This window comes from Metopolophium dirhodum, chromosome 1, assembly GCF_019925205.1.
Source record: "Metopolophium dirhodum isolate CAU chromosome 1, ASM1992520v1, whole genome shotgun sequence".
NCBI classification, from domain to species: Eukaryota; Metazoa; Arthropoda; class Insecta; order Hemiptera; family Aphididae; genus Metopolophium; species Metopolophium dirhodum.
This window is the reverse complement of record NC_083560.1, coordinates 36,784,626-36,806,111: the sequence shown is the minus strand read 5'-3', so window position 1 is coordinate 36,806,111 and position 21,486 is coordinate 36,784,626. Positions and strand designations below refer to the sequence as shown.

The 21,486-nt window shown below is 30.4% G+C and overlaps 2 pseudogenes; both read right to left on the bottom strand.

Moving 5' to 3' along the window:
* Nucleotides 1-17,314, bottom strand: part of LOC132937534 (uncharacterized) — a 43,671-nt pseudogene extending 26,357 nt beyond the window's left edge.
* Nucleotides 17,315-17,997: 683 nt separating this feature from the next.
* LOC132947832 (uncharacterized) lies at nt 17,998-19,394 on the bottom strand (annotated as a pseudogene).
* Between the last annotated feature and the right edge of the window lie 2,092 nt (nt 19,395-21,486).

The window sequence follows — 21,486 nt, the reverse complement described above, 5'->3', positions numbered from 1 at the left end:
CAAATGGGTAAACTTTGTATTTCATTTTTTTTGTACAATTTCGTACTGGCAAAATACAATAATGTACTTACACCCCCCCCCCCCCCAAAAAAAAAAAAAAAATAAAAATAATCTACTATAAAAATTCAGTGGGGAGGTGAATAATATATCCTAGTTTATTTAAAACAGATCGAGAATTATATGCAAGGATATTTTACCCCCTTAAAATTTTACCGGAGGTATAAATATCTTAGGTTTTTTTTTACCCCCAGTAAAAATATGCTAGGTTATTTTTACAGAGGGGGGGGGGGGGGGGGGGGGGTAAAAATCGCATGTTACCCCGGGCTTAAGGATCAATAGAAAAAAAAAGTAATTTTTATTGCCTATGGATCTAATTATTGCATTGACAGACTGAAAAGAATATCTGAATTTATATCATTTTTATCATGTTGTACAATAACACGATGTAGTCATTTGTTATCGGGTATCGTTATTCGTCATTCTTCAAATCATCGAATAAGAATGATCGTGATTTTATCGGACATCACGTACACTACATTACATACCTACCTAATATTCTTGTCTGTATTTTGTTTAGTTTAATTTTTTTAATTAGTATAATTAAAAAAATGGAGTTAATAACAAGCATGAGGGAAACAAATTGTAGACAATGGCTACGATAGAACATTGATTTTATTTTGGCTTATATTCTTCTTCTCAGAATGTTGAACGGTGGCGATGTTCAAATAAACCAAACTATTTATTTGGGATGGAAAAATAAATTATTAAGAGACATAGTATGTTGCAAACATATATTTTATTTTTATAAAACAATATGTAAAATATAAATATTAAACAATATGAATATATCTATAAAACAAGTTAACTGTTTTCGTAATATTCAATTTTTATTTTATAGACTCATATAATTACAAACAATGTACAACTTCTGTTAAAGCACACGATGCAATGCCGCACTGTTAAAAAAAAGTATAATGACTAAAAATATTTATATTTATATATTTATGTGCATGAACATAGGTTGTATTGAATAATTAATTATTTTAGGGCACAGGACTTGTAGCTTTAAAAAAGCACACGGTGGCGATGTTCAAATAAACCAAAATATTTATTTGGGATGGAAAAATAAATATTAAACAATATAAATATATCTATAATGCGTCAAAAATTAAAAATAAATACATTTTTATCCATACATTTAGGCGGTATTCCTTTAAATAAAAATGTTGGTGTGGAAAAAATAAATTGAAGTTAAATATGTCTCAAAAAGGTTTTTTTTTTTATTTATTACAATAAAAATGTTTCAGCATATTGTGCATGCGATTACAAGTTTCCAATTACAATTTAATTACGGTTAGTTATTGATTTTCGGTTATTATACAAATAGAATATAGTATAAGGCTTGTAGATAATTTTAATGAGGTTTGTCGATAAGGGATTTATTGTTAGGAATAATGACTGTTATGGGAATTGTTGTAAAATAGTAAAAAAAAAAGAATAAAATTTCGTATAAAAGTGTACATAAAATATACCCTATATCAAAAAGGACTCAAAATATGCATTTATAAAATTTTAAAACTAGTTTTGCAAAAGCATGAAACGTATTTGTATCATACTCTGCTATTATTGTGAATGTGCAAAATAAATATGCAAATACTACAAGTCCTCTGCCCCAATTATAATAGTTTATTGTATAATTAGTTGCCTATAGCAACTTTACAAATGTAAACTGAAGACAAATATAAATGTATAATTCTGTACTTGAACATAATACTATATAGTTAATGCTATTATTAATTTAATTATTAAGATAAACGCCAAATAAGCTCAAATACAGTGTTGAATATTGTAATGAATATTGAACGTGGTTGTATTGTGGTAATTTTATTCACGTTTATTCTCATTATAATACGAGAAATCAATGATATTGTTTTACAATATTTCTTTTAAAATAATGGTTTATACTCTAACGAGTGTACAATAAAAATAGTGTATATTGGGATCACATAAAAGGAGTGAGAATTTGTGAACTTTTAATTCACGGTTGTTTTTCCGAAGGATATACTGGCTGTATAGTCCTGGATGTCAGCGTGTTCAATGAATGGCGGAACTGAATCGGTAGCGGACGGCGGAACGCTCGTTGTCTTCCCGGTAGTTGACTCTCAATAACAGTGAACTCTTTCGCAACGCACTATGTTAGTGGAGAAAATTAAATTTGCCGGGTCAGACTGTAGAGCATCCGTGTATAACGATATCAAGTGTCATCCGGCCTGCTCACTCTGGGGCAGAAAAGCTGTTGGTTGATTGGAGATTGGGGTCCGTGTATAACGATAATAAATATCGTCCGGTTCACCAGTCATCCGCCCTCAGAACATTGGCTGGCGGCGGCTTGTATTTATGTGGTTCGCAGCCGTTGGATCACAATTGAATTGATAGTTGTTATTTCTTCGTGTTTGGTTTTCTAATTATTGATTTGAAATGTTTGATGATTGTAATCATATAGTTTGAAGGGTGCTGATTCAGAATAAGTTAACTTCAAGGTTTTATTTCCACAAATTCGTTGAGAAAACTCGATATCCCGACGGGTGGCACACGGGTGCTATCTAGACTGGGTTCCTGACGGTCGGTCGTTGACGGGTCTCTGATGCGTGAGCGCGCGGCGGCAGCGTGTTATTTTTTGACTGGTTGGTGCAATGCACTACGAGAGTGCGCCACATAAATGGGCACTCCGTTTTGTCTCGTTACAATATTATTTATATGTGGCGTAGGTAAGTAAATTTATTATGACGTTACTTAAGTTAAATTTTAGATTTTTAATATGTATATGCTTATGAATACTAAAAAAAAAATACCAAAATTACATTACATTTTTAAATAAAGAATAATTTGTTAACTGATGAAAACCGTGAATGTTTAATTTGTAATGGAAAAAGTCCAAAACAGACTATTTTCCCTGTAACTTCAAGAATCTTTCAAAGAGGTTAATTTGACCATACTTAATTCGGTGAGATTGATATGAAATGAATGACATGTTCCGCAGTTTTATTGAGGTATGCGGAAAGGGATACGTTCTGAAAATAGAATTGAAGTTATTTAGTAATTTATTGTCATTGAAAGAAAGGGAATGCCTGCATTTTTCCTAGAAAAACTTATATAAATGATTGAGATAATTTGTTAATTTTCGTGATTTTTCGGTATTTTGTCAAGATTTGAACCTTAAATGCTTATAAAAAGTTTTATTGACATTCATTGAAAAAAAAAGTAGGTAAGTGGATGTCACTCTGCAGAAAGTTACAAGTGGGTCACTGTCATGGATGGTGTTAAATTTGAATTCAATGGTAATATAATATCATTGTAAAAGAAAAACGATTCTGAGCGAAAACGGTCAGTCAGCCTATGATATTACTAAGTATAATTGATAATATTATTGTGAATAAAGTAATTTATATATTATAACCTATTTACGTGGAGCCTTGTTTTAAATTTTCAATCCATAGCCATAAAAGTTAAAAATTTATAAATTTATAAATTTTTAACCACAAAATAATTAATAAATTATAAATTTGATAAATGTTGTCAAAATTTGAACTTTAAATGCTTATAACAAAAAATTGTGCCTATGTATTTTTAATATTTTTCAACTGCTATTAGAACGATATATCAGGAGCCTTATATTAAATTTTCACGCTTTTTTACCCAACAAATAAAAATTTATTGATATTTATAGAAAAAAAAACTAAAAAAATTGAAAACTGACAATGTCCGTAAACAGCTCAAAAAGAGTCAAAATATTTTCAACATTTTATGGTGTATAGAAAATGCTAATATAAACATTCAGTGTAATTTTCAAGTATCTACAGTCATTCGTTTTTTAATTACAATAAAATAAGAAAATTGTTACATGAGAAATCGAGTAAATATCAAATGTTGTAAAAATATAAATTTCAGACGCTCATAAAAATTTAATTTAAGTTTCTTCTAGACATTTTTTGAACCTAACCTAACCGGCTCATCCGTAGTCGGACTTACTGTAGTGGTAGGCGAGGTAGATATACCTCATCCCATACCACCAATCATTATATGTATACCTATTGTGCGGTTAAATTACCTACATCCCAATTTTTGCCTGTCGGTAAAACGATTCTTTTTTATAATAATTAACCGTCAGTAAACTTTTAGCCGACACGTCCGTATATATTATTAAATAATATGTATAGTGTTTCCCCAAGACTAAAACCCGCACACTTTTTCAAGGTTGTTGTATCCAAAAAAAAAAATTGTATAGGTAGGTGCTTCCCTAAAAATGTATGTACTTTTAAATGTAAAACCTAAGAATTCTATATTTTGTTCATACAATAACAATTTCATCTCATTTGCGTAAACGTATAAACATAAGTCAATTTTTCATTTTCGGTGGTATGAATGTGGGTAGGTATTTAAAGCAAATTTTAGTGCTTCTATCAAACCTTTTGGTAAATTTGGTAAAAGTTTTGACGTTCGGAATGCATCTGGTCTGTAGATTAAAAATAGTGTGCAGTATTTTTCCATATATTGGGCCGATAAAGAATGTGGTTTTATGCATCGATCTTTTTGGAGTAGAAATGCGAAGTCTTTCCCCCTGAAAACGTCTCTGAGTAGAGTTAGTAACAATTATACCAGTATTATATTCGATATAACAAAGCCGCTCCAAAAGTTAAAATCCTAGATCTCGAATTGCCCTCACTAGTATGTACAAATGTAAACATACCGGAAGCCGGAAAGTTAGGATGCGTTATTGCATTTATAATGAACAACTTTTTTCTTATAGGTTATTAATACTTAACTTTGTCGTCACATGTATTTGCTTGGTCAAATTCGAGTTATTATACGTCTACAGCATGCAGTGGCGTACACTGATATTTTTAATGAGAGGGGTTATATTACAAAATTATACATATCAACATATTTTTTTAATTTTAATAATTTGTATATTATACCTATAATACGTATGTACACCACTGCCTACATGAGTTATATGTATATACATAGTTGTAATAATGTAATAATATCAATAACATCACAAAGCACAACTAGTATTAACAAACAAAATCAAATCGTTCCACGCTATGTCACTCCGTTTGGCTATTAGATTATCTTTAGTTCTAAACCGGTGGGAATAGGTATATGAACGGAAACTCCATCGTGAGTGTATATTGTTTTGTGAATGATATGAATACACATTACACATTGACAATAAAATAATACACGCGCGTCTAAGCAAATTACGACGTGTTTGATTTCCTTAATTTTTTTATTTCAGTATAGGTAGAAACGACTAAATTATATATTTATATGCCAATAATATATTATAAACCAACATTCGTGTAAACCCATACAAAAGATATGATTTGAACTGTGCAACAAACTGCGCCCTGTATAATATGTCAGAGACTATAGAGTTCACGGTGGCTACATAAAGATAACTACATACGTTAACATAACCGCAGCATTAATTTTAAATTATATAGTTGTAAATGAGTGAATAATGCATATTTATTACAAGTATATATGTATGAACTAGTAATTACTAATATATTCGTGTCTTTTTTGTTTCAACAGTCACTCTTCATCGCCGCACACATTTGAACAACCAAATGAATAGAATAGGTAAAACTAGGTTTTTATTGCATTGTAGATTTTCTGCAGTAGTTTGGTGATGAATGAATAATGATGATGATGATGATGATGATGATATTTCTTCTGATTGCAGTTTTTAAATACCTACAGCCATTAACTGTAGGAAATACGGGGAATATGAAACTTTAAAATAATAGATACTGAATAAACCGTGAGATTTGCTGTAAACTGGTACAACAACTAACTTATAAAAAAAGTTTAAAATTAAAACTTCTATTTGGGAAATAATATGAAATCTAAAATCAGAATGACGAATAAAATGTCAATCAATACCTATATAATATACACATGTATATTTTTAAAAAATGTATACAGCTGAAAATTCAATTATACAATATATATAGAAATTTCAAATTTGTCTTGTATCAGTTATAGGTATCATAATAGTGATAAAATACTAAATTACTATAGGTTAAGTACCTACTGTAAAAAATGCATTAATTAAAATAATTACCTTATTATAAGTTATTATTTATTACGTATTATTAATTTCTGATTTACCTAAAATCCTGGGAAGCGATTAAGCAATTATCCACTAACGATGTGCAGTCGATGTTCGATTACAATTTCGCAAAGCTGAAAGCATAAATATGTATATAGCATGACATAATTCTCGATCGTTATTGTGTATTGATATATTTAACGGAAAGCGGATACTATAGAGCAGGGGTCTCCAAACTGTTTTATTCGAGGGCCACATAAAATATCAAAAGCTTTTAGCGAGCCAAAAGTGTATAAACACATGTCATTTTTACGTGGGCTGTCGTTTAGAGATTCCTGCTATAGAGTACAAAATATATAATAGGTAGTAATTATATAATATGATTAGAAATTACAATACAGCTCTTCTCGATATAATATCACAAAGTATTTGTAACAACTAGGTACCTGTGAATTAAATTATGGTTTTTTTTTAATAATATTAAGATATATTATACTAAGTTAATTAGTTAAATAAATTAGGTTAATCCTATTATTATACATGAGGTATGATTATACATATCAGAAGAACAGGGTCAGTGAGACTTATTAATGGAACTAATGTATTGAAGGCCTTAAAAGAGATGGAATAGGGAGTGACATGAAAATAGCTGGTGTGACTGTAATAGTGTACGAGATGTAGGAAATCAAGGTCTATAATGGAGGCGTAAGACGAGGGTGGGCAGGTCAACATATAGTTAGTAGTAGTATAAGGCAACGTAAAAGAGTGTGGCAGCCACATTTAATTATTTAAAAGTTTCAAAACTTCTACATAAAATAATATTATGTTTGTACCATTTATTTCCTAGATTACCTTTTAATTGGACCGTGATGCGTTCAATAAAAGAAGACTTTTAATTTTCAAAAGAATCGAGAATATTATATTATGATTCTTTGGGTCCCGACAGTTCTGATAAGAATGATCGATTTCTCTATAAAAGATGTGTATTGTGATTGTGCATTTTTCTTTTATATTTTCGATTATCTTTCTCCTTTAAGCAAAGCTTGTGTAGGAGAAAGAAAGTTATTATATATATGATACAATTATTATAATGATAAAATTTACAAAATACAGAGTATAGGTTCTAAGTACATATAAAGCTAAATAAACAAATATAGTTTAGAAATATTATTAAGAAATTGTACATGATAGTTGTACAATTTCTAACTCAATGTTACTAGAGAGTCAATTTTTTGAGTTAAAAAATCTAGTGAGCCAGAGAAAATCGAAAGAAAAATACAAAAAAAGAAGCTATGTTAACTATGCTCCTATAAATAATATGATAATAAGACATTTAATAGTTCAGTATTAGATAAGAATTCATATCTTCGTTTTACGATAAACATTACATCGATTTTAATAATTTTATAAATATTAAAAAATAAAATAGAGAAAAATCCTAACATTTTATATTTTTATAAAGTAAATTGAAATGTATCACGGGCAGGGACGAACCCACACTCAGCAATATTTGATTTTCAGTCGGCAAAATAGAATTTTTTTTCACCTGAATTAAACCAATTTTTTTAAGAAGAGGAAAGGAAAATTAAATAAATTGTTTAAATGTTAATATTGTTTTGAGGCCCCTGAAAATGTGTCATTTTTATGGAGTTGTGTATAGGCAATTATTTTGTTCCTGCGATTACTGATAGTCTTCGTGTGTGTAGTTAATGATCATTAGTGTGTGTCTACTCTCCTACTATCACCCGCGACCCAAATCAATTTACAATACATTGTTAATTTTATCTGGTTTATGGTCGCACGCACGCACATGCACAATTCATTAAATGTCTAGATCAAAATATTCAAAACCAATTTGTGGACGTGAAATAGCCGTCGCACTGACAAAAATTAAGTTACTTCTAGTGGTTTGATTTAAAAAATGTTAAGATGTTTTTGTTGGTAAACAAGTTTACTTTGCATCGGTCTGAGCACTTTTTCAATTTTATCAAATTCTTGACGGTAATAAATATTTTACATTTTATAAATTTAAAAATTTTTAGTATTGAATACATTCAAAAATATCTAAAATATAAAAAATATGCTCCGACCTATGCAAAGTAGACTTGTTGACCAATTAAAACTATTTAAAACATCTTTACATTTATTAAATTGAACCACTATAAGTACTTTAATTTTTGTCAGTCGCTAAGGTCGTTTTGATGAAAAATTAATAGGGTTTGCAGGGTCCTTAATTAATATAGATATAAAAAATATAGATTTTAAAAATATTATACATATCTCGTTTCACTCAGAATCTAATATTTTTTATTAAATTTAATGAATTTTTTTAATAATTAAATTGAAACCATTGGTAAATATATAGGTAGGACATTTTATGAAAATACAAATATTGAGATTATTTTATATTTATATAGGTTATGATAGAAGAAGACGATTCTTATAATATAGATAATGATTTGGCAACAATAATAATAAGTGATGAATTATAATTATTACCTATTTCATATTATGTTTGTTGATGTTATTTCATTCTGATATAAATTAAAAATAATAAGTTAAAAATAATAACAATTTTTAAGAATACACCCCCCTATGGTTTTTTTTGGGATCGTCCCTGATCACGGGCCAGTTAAAAATGGTACGCGAATGGTAAAAATGGTACCACCAGTTACCCATCGCTGATGTATTGGTACGAGTAATATCACAGAATAGATAGGTAATATAGTTATATAGCAACGAGTAATCCAAAAATACTGCTTGTATATTATATACTTTTTATAGTTACAATGGATATTGGTTTGGCACTGGGCCACTGGGGGTAAGTATTGCCTCCAAACTGATATTGAACTTCTTTAAAACCCATGCAGAGATTACACCAGACAAACGAAAAATTGTTCTTCTTTATAATATTAATATAATATATAGATATATGTAAAGATTAATACATGACGTTGGTGATAATATAACTTACATGAATTAAATATTTAAACACATAGGAATAGGTAGGTACACAATAATTATATTCATTTAACAGCCCACTACAGCTGTACCTAATAATTATGGCACAACAAGTGTCAGCCCTTCTCTTTGGGTTATATAAAATAATACTTTCAATTAAGTTTATTTTATGCATGTACTCAAACATTATCCATGTTTTTACTGTTATTTCTCAAAAATAGCCACTAATCCATAAAAACCATCTGGAGTCTATATCACTAAGGCTCAGTTTTAAAAATGTCTAAGGTTTGCTTGTTCAACTTAAGAGGACGCCACACGCACATTTTAGATCTTTTCTGGGAAATAGATAGCAGTGTAGTTTGAGCCGCAGATTAAAATAAACATGAAAAGAAATTCAATTCATTTTCCATATAATAATATACATGTGATCCCGATTATTTTTACAAAATACCAATAACAAATTGTGATTTACGTTATCCAATTGTTAATATTATATAATACATATTCTTAAATCAATCATACATTCACGTAAGGTATTTTGTTTAATCCGGACTTTCATTTATTCGGACAATCTAGAGCCCCAATTAATCCGGATTATTGAGATTCTACCTACTGTATTTTATTATCTCTCCGATAAACCGATAACGGCGGTCGTTGTCGATTTTGAATCCGTACGATACGGTCCTTTTAATTCAGCCATAGCTGTGTCGATCGAAGGTGCCGACGTATGTTTTCCCGATAAATGTGGTACGCTTTTAAACAAAACAAGACCGTAACCGTCGGAGAGCACGTGACTGTGCACCATGTCCATAATATGTGTTTTTTTTGTTTCGATTAGAAGTCTTTTCGTAAGCCCAATGTCGTATTTCGTCGAACATAAAATGTAAAACATTAAGTGTTTATCAAATGCACGGAGCACGGACAGCTGAAACGGTCGGATCGTCAGCGGCTCACACAATACATTCGATCCGCGTACAGCGGAGCTGTCGTCGACGGTTCCAATGTACCTATTGGCTATTGTTTTGTACTTAGTGGTATGCAATTGTGTATTCTCGCTTTGTACGATATGATTATTTTGAAACCATTTACATATTATTAAGTCATCATCGAACAATCGGTGCTGCAGTGTAAGTGGCATGGCCAACAGCCAGATTTAACTGTGAGACATTAACCTTTGTAATTTGTTTATTTTAGATTCTGAGTCGATGATTTTTTTATTTTTGTGTCGTCATCATCTTTTAGGACAGTAAAACTGCTTAGATTTTAAGCATGATTTTGAAATGTATAAAATGTATCAATTCTAGTAATTTTCGATACATTCGGGTAAAAATATAAAAAAAACAGCAGAAAACGACAGTATATATTGTATGAAAAAAAAATATTGCATAAGCTTATATAACATAAGCTTGAAAACAAATGTTAAAAAAAACAAAATTTAAAAAAAAAATGTAAAATGATTAACCTAATTTAAGTTAGTATAAGATATAAAAAAAAATGTTAAAGCAAGTCAAGTACAAACAATGTGTAAAATTTTTCTAACTTATTTAAGTCAGCATAAGCTTGAAAACAAATGTAAAAAAATGTAAAATGATTAACATAAAAACAAAAAAAAAAAATGTGTCTATGAACTAAATACATTGTAAGCAAAGTTTATATGAAAAATGTATAGTTAGATTAGTTAAAAGTTAAAACTATGTAGAATATATAGAATAAAAACCAAAATATGTAAAAATTCATAACATGTGAACATGACAATATATTGTACACAAATATTAAATTAAAAAAAAAAAAAATTGTATAGCTATCATTACGACACCATATAGGGAACTAAAATATAAAATATATAAGAATAGAAACATATCAATGGAATGCGGGGAGTACGAACTTTTAGCTTCAGTTCTATCTTCCTAATTTTTTTTATGTAAACTTTAATATTATTTACATTGCCCCTTTTAGATTGTATAGTAAAATTTGTTTTCTTTATATATATATATAAATGTCTAGTTTAAATTGTATAACTTTTTCAACTTTCAACTTATTCTCATTTTATCTCTCCTCTACTTAAATATTTGTATTGCTCTCACTCTCGCCCACGAGTGGTGTTGTGAGGGCACAACACAAAAAAGTGCAGGGTGGATGTAATAATATGCTCACACACCCTTATAATAAACTAAAATTTTACAGAATAATAAACAACGGCCAGACTGTCGCTTGTAGAAATCGGTCGTATCAAATAAAACCATTGACAACGACAACTAAGATATCGACACGCACTCATAACAATATTACGTAGGATGTGTGTGACCTTATTTTATGCTGACGCCAAAGAATAATCTAGTTTCCAGGCCCACGATAATTTAGTGACAAAGCCACCCACCACTCTCTGGTCAGCATCCTCGCGTCCGTCCCTTAAATCAGTGCATGAGCACCAACCACCAGAGTAACAACCTCTCAAGTCCAAAAGAAACCGATTTCAACGAGCGACAACTGGACTCCTTATGCGAGCAATAATCAGTGCGTTCGTTAATTCAATTTGTGTATTTGAAGTATTACTTTGTTTTATCTAAAACCTAAAACTCCTACAATATTATCTACAAACAACTGCGAATCAGGTAAAGCATATAATATAATATTTTATGTTGATTGCAGTTAATACATTCCATGTGCTTTTTTCCATAAAATTATATTGTACGGTGTATTTGATCTAATTCTCGAATACACGATCTCGAGAGCCCTCCGAACACCTGGAGGAAGGTAATAGCGTAATTTTACTACTCTAACTTTTACTATTTTAATATAACTATCGAAAGGAGTCATATTTATTCTATTTATCTTATTTCTACGTTATTACAATATTGTAACTATAAAGCTAAAATTGTAAGTTAAATAACATACTTCTTTCATATACTATCACCAAAAATACATGCAGTTTCTTTTATAGTTATTTTATGTTATATTATATATCATTGAATTCAAATTTAATACCATCCATTATACTGTTACGTGCTGCCCCTTCAGGGATTCATTATGTAGATGATTTTGAAAATAATAGTATAGTCAAATTAGAATAGTAAATGCAATGTTTTTATTATAACAGAATAAAATGTATAATATCGTCGTGGTAGTAGTAGTCGGCCTGTATATGGCTAGTGGCATGAAGGCGCTTCTGTGTTGCTGTTCCAGGTACATCTGCTTATGCTGTGCTCCAAGCCCTCATATATACGATGTCGGTTCCTTTGATAGTATTGGCGCGTGCACAGGGTGTCCTTGAGGTGGATGTAGCTGTTCACAAAGTTGTTATACTCGCAATTTAGTGAAACTGCCGCCTCGTAATGGTAATTTGTTGTTGTACGCTCTTCTTGATTAGTTTGCCAAAATAGAATATGGCTTCTAACTATGAGATTACGTCCAGGAGACCATAACAACTCAAGGAGAACTGCCTCTGCGAGTCGAGCAATACTTATACACTAATACGTGAATCAATTACCCACATATATTATATATTAGTACGTAAAGCTATTCCTTTACACCTCCCTGCCAAAAAAAAGGTTATTAGCCTATAAAGGCTAAGAATCTTTAACAATGATATTTAAGTTCAATAGTCAACAGTAGTTGGTTTACAATTTTGATATACATTTACATTGATTACAATTTTGTAATATATATTTTACATTTCATTACAATCTTGTTATTACAAGTTACAATTGATATATATGTTTTACATTTACAATCTTGTTATAACAGGTAGGTAACTATTTTGTTATACATATTTTATGACGTTTTACAATTATAACGTAATTTACAGTGCTTATTCAATTACATTCTGTTGTTTTTTTTTAATTTATATAATAAGAGAATATTTTGATTACCTGAAATTATAATATTAGAATTGTTAAAATGTTAGTTAATTATATAATATAAGTTTATATTTCCCCTTTTGAATACAATATTATTTAGTGATTAAAATCTTCCACCAATTGATATTTAATTATGTGAATAATATAAATAACTGTTACACACATATGTCAACATAATTCTATTTACTTAGGATAATTAAGTATATAGCTCGGATCTCTCGTTTTTTCTATTAATTTTAGTAATTCTTTACATTCTCCGTTACAATGGTCATTCATAAAAAGTTAAATATTTCTGGTTATCTTATTTAATTTTCTGAAATCATAACGTTCGTTTAACCTTTTGTTTGCTTTTAACATGTGCCAGATAAAGCATACTGAATATACTGATTTCATCTTATTATCCTTAAATTTATAAATATGAACTTCAGTGCTTAATATTTTTTTTAATTCTTCGATAAATCTAAAAACTATATAATTGTGTTAAATCTACGTAATTACCTTCACCGTGAAATTATTGAAATGATTTTAGATTCTGAGCGAATGAGTTAAACGTATTGATTTTACAATGTGTGTTTTTTTTTTGTGTCTGTCATCACCTTTTAGGACAGTAAAAGTGCTTGGATTTTCTTCAACAGTAACTTTTCTGATAGAAAAGTGAATCTAGTTGCTGACATTGGGGGGTCAAAAGTAAAAATTTCTCAGTAGTTTTCAAAAGCTCCGTGAAAAACAAAAAAAAAATTAAGGAAAAACGGGAATTTTTATGCAAAATCTGTTTACGAAAAAATCGATTTTGGTTTTAGGTGAAACTCTAAAACAAATGACCGTAGGTACATGAAATTTGACTGAATGTTTATATTACCATTTTTTATACACCATAACATTTTCCAAATATTTTGAGCGGTTTACGGACATTTTAAGTTTCCATTTCTTTTAGGTTTTTTTTTTCTATAAATATCAATAAAATTTTATCTGTTGGGTAAAAAAGCTTGAAAATTTAAAAGAAGGCTCCTAGGTTATTGTTTCAAAGCAGATGAAAAAAATTAAAAATCCTTAGTCACAGTTTTTATTTATAAGCATTTAAAGTTCAAATCTTGACAAAATACGGAAAAATCACGAAAATTAGTAAACTATTTTGAGTTGAGAATTCATAAAAATTTTCTTTTCAAATCTTAGATTTTAAAATGTAATACAAGATTATACATAAGATTGTCTACCTTTATCAAAAAAAAAAAATGTCTACAATAATTCAAATTAAATTTCTATGAGCGTTTGAAATTCATATTTTTACAACATTGATACATGACTGTAGATACTTGAAAATTTCACTGAATGTTTGTATTAGCATTTTCTATACACGATCAAATTTTGAAAATAATTTAACTCTTTTTGAGCTGTTTACGGACATTGTCAGTTTTCAATTTTTTTAGTTTTTTTTTTCTATAAATATCAATCAAATTTTATTTGTTGGGTAAAAAAACGTGAAAGGCTCCTGATATATCGTTAAAAAATATTAAAAATACATATTGTAGTAAACCTGCGTTTCTACGAATATATTAAGTACCTTTCCGCGGTAGGACAACAACAACAAGGAGATTAACTTTCAACTATTCGATTCCAAGAATCGCGTACATGTACGTACCTAGAGTTTTACGACGTAATTAAAACTTCGACATCAAATATCTGCAAAACAAACCTATAATAATTTAAGTGCCAATAAAGAAGAGTGCCAATCGTACATTCGGGTTGTTTTGCAATAACAACGTCCAGCTCCGGTTCCCTTTCAGATATCCACCTCCTGGGCTCTACCGTGTACATTTTTTTATACATATAGATTTTATATAAATATAAGATAGAGTCTATAGCAAATTAGGATTTAGTACAGAGTCTGCACCACGCAGTCACTAACTTCTCGGGCAGATGCTTTTCGCTCTGTCCTCAAATTTATCTAATTTCTTTATAAATGTTTAATTATTATTATTTTGTCTTAACAATAAAGTACTATAAATAACTTATACAACTTGTCTCTCTCCAACCTTCTCTCCTACATTAACCATCAACGTCGACGAACTCAAAATATAAGCGAGCAGTGAGGGATCACTACAATATGCACAATTTTTTTTTATAAGCATTTAAAGTTCAAATTTTGACAATTTTTCATTATTTTGTTGTTAAAAATTTATAAAATGTTCAACTTTTATAGCTAAGGATTGAAAATTGAAAACAAGGCACTTAGGCTCCACGTAAATAGGTTATTATATATAAATTACTTTTTTCACAATAATATCATCAAATATACTTGGTAATATCATAGGCTGGCTGACCGTTTTTTTTTCCTATATTTCTTACCTAGTCTATATAAATATATCTGCCTTATTTTCGCGACTACATAGTCAAATCGCATTTTGTTAAAACTGCGGCAGCAATTGGATCGTGACAATGCGTGATATGATGATTCGTATTGCACACCAATCAACGTGCTTCCAATAAGTTTAACATTTTGCCATTTTATTAATTTTTCCTATGTACCCTGAATATAAGGTTTCCTTTGTTTCTATATTAGTTAGTTTTAAATTGAATTCATCATTATTCCTATCGCTATATGCTGTTATATTTAAAAATACTAAAATACCCCTTGTACGAACAATAATAGGCCGTGCCGCCCGGTCACCAAAATACTTCGTGCGTCGTTACACCACTACTCCCCGACCGACCAGTGTGGTATGTGTGTATATGGTTAAGTACTCAACAGGAAGTGGACAGGTTCACCGAGCAAAACCTGCAAGTACTAGTTATAGGGGTGGGGTGTGTAGCCGTGTAGGTGTGTACTTGTGTGGGTGTGTGCTTAAAAATTATGTGAATAAATGTATAACAGTAAGGCTTTAGGCACAATATCAGCGTATAATTTCAGTTAATAATAATACACGGGCCTTCTGGCTGAACGAATATAAAAATAATATGTAAATAAAAACTCACAAATATGACGGTGCTCGGTTGGCCAGCTGCTACCCTTCCTATAATGTTTATAACGATAATAATAATAATAATAATAATAATAATAATAAACGGCACACACTATGCGTCGCTACAATAAGTAAAAAACAATACCTATATAAAATTCTGGCGATAAGCGCCTTACAAAAAACAATATATAAATTACTGGTGATTCGCGCTCTACAAAAAACATTAATATACTTCACGCCTTTCTCGCACGTAATAATTCATCGTTCCGCGTAGGCACTACGGAACGGACTGCTCGCCCCGGCGGCCTATGCTGAACGATGCCGTGTCACGGCCTAATCTACATATTATGCAATAATATCTTTAACAATAATTAAATAATCATACAACTGATTTGTGCCTGTGTGTGTGTTTGAGCCGGTCGGTGGCGGGATGTATTATGGCGGTTATTCTGTCGTGGCGGCGACACCCCTTAACCTTATCTTTTTATAATTGTTAAATCTGTCGTCCCATTCCAAAAAACTATTATTGGCTCCCTGTTATCGATGCGCAAATATTTCTGTAGGTATACTGTTGACAAAGTCGACTCCCCCTGATGGCTTACACTTGTGTATACTTGTTCCAACAATGATGTGGTCAAGTTTGGTTTATTCCGAAATACCCTTTTGATTGTTTGCACAACTTTCCCCAAGTCACAGCGCCGGAACCTCCTTAACTTATCGTCTTGCATAAGTACAAGAAGATAATAAAAGGGGTCCTTGCAAGAACGAGATAACTCCATGTTTTTCGAAAAATGGGGTTTTGGCTGTGTATTATCAAGAAAAAAATTACGAGTATATCTGTGCAAGAACGAGACAATTCCGATCATTCGTATAGGAGATATAAAGTAAATGGAGTTGTCTGGTTTTTTTTCCGTTGAAAAACCAGATAACTCCGGAGCGGTACATAATTATATTTATATATTTTTTTTTTTATTATATTTTCTTTATTATTTTTTTTTGTATTTTTTACAAATTTATAAAACATAGAATGAATAATAATTTTTTTTTGTATTAAAACAAATTATGAATAAATAATAAATACATGGTTTTGGTCAAAAAACAAGATAAATCCAAAAATGTAGGTTAATATTAACTATTATCTCAAAGAAATTAAGAAAATCAAATCAATTACTACGGCATATTTTTTATCGTGGTCTAATGTATCTAAATTAATTTCCAAATTATATTATATAATTTGGTAATTAAATATTTAAATATTTCTAAAATAACATTATCGTTTCCTGAAAAGTTTTGAAAAATGGAGTTATCTCGTTCTTGCACGTACCCCTTTGATTGTCCTCCAGTTTCATCGGTTTATATTTTTCTAAACTGTTAGAGATGGCGCCGGATACCAATAATATTTCGGTCTTATTGATCATAGTGAATTCGAAATCCACTATGAAAAAACGGATTTGAGAGCTAGAATATAAAATATAATATTTATACATATTATTATTACTATAATTACATATTACTACTATATATCATTTTCCTGTGTTGTTGTTATTTTGTTTTATTCTTCGAAGAAATGATCCGTCGATAATATCGATAGTATATAGTTGCTCTAAAAGCACGCCCACCTCTACACAAATCGACCTATCCGCGCTAGGTTTATCGATTACTGCGTGTACAAACGCGGTCATTGGTACCATAGCTTGGTTTAATACACGTGGTGTAAGCGGCATGGTCATTTTTCTATTAGCCTCTATTACATGTCGTTTAAAACATCCTATACAAATTATATCCCCACGAACGTACTGGTTGTGCTGCCCTGTTAATAATTCGTTTTTCAGCTCTCGGAAAAAATCGAATGCTTAGTGTTAATGAAAGCTCTGCCGACAATGGTATGTTTTCGTTCATGTTTTGTTTTTTGTTTAAATCTTTTATATATTTTATATTTTTACGTGTATTTTATATTTCATTTCTTCCTTCTTATACTATGAAATAGTTAAAATTTTATTTATTACTTATTACGATTGTTACGTTAATATATTTTTTTTTTTTTTTATTAATTAAACATAAGACTTTCCTAGCCTAAGGCTATCTAAATCTAGGGATATTGAAAGTTTACATAATTTTTAACATTATAACATGATAATTAAAATTTTTAAGTACTATGGATAATTACAATTGGTATAAAATATAGTATGACATATAAAATTAATGATATTTGTTAGCATGAGCAAAATGTATACAAATAGATAAAATAGCAACGTGTTTATATAATCTAAAGTAAATAAAGATAAGTAATTGTAGGTATGGTCTGATATACGATGAAAAGATAGATAAAAAGGGAAAAACCTGTACACTATGGACAGAAACGTTTATTGACAATCTCGGTAAGGAGATTAATTAGTGGAGTAATTAAAGAGTTAAAATTAGAAATAAATTCTGATAAAACGTTTGTGATGGATTCCATGGAAGAGGTTACCGTTTTGGTCGCTGCAGCATAGGATTTCCTTGGAAGCTGCCGAGCATGATCTCCTGGGACATCGTTTGACGAAGACTTTGTAGGCGTTGGTACATTTGTATTTTTGCGTTTTTTTGTAACGGATTGATAAACACGGCATCCTTTGTAGTTAGCCGTGTGTACCTCAGAACAGAGCGCGCATTTGGCTGGACTAGCTCGGTCGTTTATGCAGTTCACGGAGCGGTGGTCTCCACCGCATTTGACGCACCTAGATTCATGTTGACAGTAGTTATCGGTATGGCCGTAGGCTTGACAATTATGGCACTGAGGCGGACCACGGCGGGACAGATGAGGTTTTTCGATTTTAACTTTGGTATCAAGTAGCAAAGCGATATTGAAAATATCTTTGTTATTATTCTGACGATATAAATCAACAAAAAATAATCGGAGACCGCGTCTATTTTTATCTTGGACATTGATAACTTGTTTCACAGAATGTCCGTCTTCCGACAAGGCGACAGAAATTACCGTACACAATGTGGAATGGTGGAGATTTCTTATTGCGACTCTGAATGAGCGATTAACGCGAGCTTGAAAAGTATGAAAACTGGAATCAGTATTATTGAGATGATTCAGAATAGTGTTGTAGTTGAGTACGCCTCTGGGATATACGATCAGGTATGATTTAGTAGACTTACAGATAAATGCGTTTGGACCGGTCAACCTTGTTAGCTCATTTGTGAAGGCGGAGAAATTTGAGATGTTGGAGTTGTAAAACGGAGGTGGCGTGACGTCTTGTGTATCGAGCATAGGCTGCTCGATATTTTGTTTTGCAGGACCTGATTTTTCGTTGCAAACTGTCGAACTGTTGGTGGATGTATTAAATATGTTGTCCCTAGAATCATCAGAGTACAAGGCGAACTCATAACGAATTTTTTTGACTTTTTATCAGCAACTTTTGGCGAAATTGACGAATTTGAAAAATTGCGTTTGTTAGACATTGATGTCTGGAGCGACTCGCCACCGGTGTCGTGGACTTTGTCTACCATATTATCGAACTGCGAGTGCGATAACGGAGCTCATAGGCAACTGCGTGCGTGCACGTTGAGCGTAATAGCCGGACTGACGTTATTATTACTACATATCCTAATTGTTGTTAATATTACTTACGATATATTATTTTTACGTATTATTTTTTTGTTTTTACGTATTTATAATTTATTTTATAATTTATTTATTTTTATTGTTTTTTTGATTTATTTTGATTTATTTTATTTTGTATATGTTTAACAAGGATTTATTTATAAAAATAAATGGGTGGTAAAAATACGTCTATTAATTGATTTTATATTGCACCTATAGTTAAACAAATTGATCTATTCGGACGTGTAATGTTACAAAATGGATGGAGATATGTGGTCAAAGGAATCATCACTAAGTTTCATTCTTCTTCTGATAGTGGTATGGGCATTCTATTGTGTGCTTATAGTACGTGATGTTCAAAACAGCTTAAGTATATTATGTTTCTTCGTACTGAATATGTGCATTAGTTAATAACACTTCTTTTAATTCTTTAATAAAATCGATCACATGTAAAGTTAATGAATATTCTAAAGATATTGGTGCATTTCCACCCATGTTTATAGTTTATATTTTATTGGTTAACATATATTTTATTTTGACGTTCTCTTGTTTATTTTCTGAAACATAATTTATATTATTTTGTTTGCATCATTATTATTTATATACATTTATTATTATTATTAATTACCTAAGTTATTATTTATTTATTATTATTATTATTATTTTTACTCTAATTTAACTAGTAATTATTCCTTATTTATTCTATTTTTATTATTATTATTTTTTTTTCACTACTATTTATCCTGGTGACGGTGGTGGAGTGAATAGTGTATCTGCAAACCCTCTTATGTAGTCACTTCTGTTTGATGGTCTATATTTAACTATCCTTCTGGGTATATCTATTACTTGCTCATCACTAATATATTTGCATTTAATTAATATATATATATTGCTATTATGAGTATGAGAGTTAGCTAATAATATTATTGTTACATATAGTATGTTACTGTGTATAAACTGGTGTTTTTGGCTCTGTTCTCTTAAAAATTCTGGATCAACTATTTGTTGTACTTCATCCAAAGACTTAGATACGCCGTGTAGATCCGTCAACTGCATATTTGGTATGTCTCCCCATTCTTTATTTACCTCGAATCTATATATGTGTTCAGGTATCATTTCTAACATGTTTTTTATGTTAGTTGTAGGTATGAAGTCCTTATAATTTGTGTTAGTAATGGTACAGTATGGTTAGTGCTTTACTTCCCACATGTTTCCAGGTGTTTGTGTTCATGTGTTGTACTCCTTTAACGAAAAATATGTGACGAGTTTATATTCAGCCCCTATAATCCTAGTAGGTCCTAAATTTTCGTAATATAATCCTTTGCCATGTCCATAAGGCATATATCCAAATTAGTATTCTGATGTATTTATTTCATCAGATTTGACTAGACTACCAATTATCATCACCAATCTAAAAGTATAAAATTATATTTATATTAAACTAACTACCTTATTTATTATTATCTTATATTTTTTTTTTTTAAACCATCTATCATAATCTAGTAAATCCCTTGGATCGTATAAAATTTCATATAATTTCTTAGTCGTTTACATAAAGTATCTATTGACGTCACTGAATCTGATGACAAATCGTACATGATTTTAGTAATAATTTCTGTTATTTTAGTTATTTCGAGAGTTGTGAAAGGTTCTTCAATGTTATTATTTGCAGTATTGATATTCCTTTACAACACGTGCATGAACGTTACATGGGGTCTCATAATAAAATAATGATAAATCCCCTTGCTAGAGTGAGAAGCACCATATAAAAGCAGTCTGTCTCTCATCCACATTCCGGCACGCAAACCCCTCGCACATTAATATAGGAATGGATATTGTATTATGTGTGGCACTACTGCACTACTATAATAATACACACTGATGCCGTTCCACCCCTTTCTTTCACAAGCCGCCACTGACTTGAATACAACCAATAATCGGTCAATTGTGTTGCCAATATCGAATATTGATCGTGTATGAGCCGCTTAAAAGATGTTA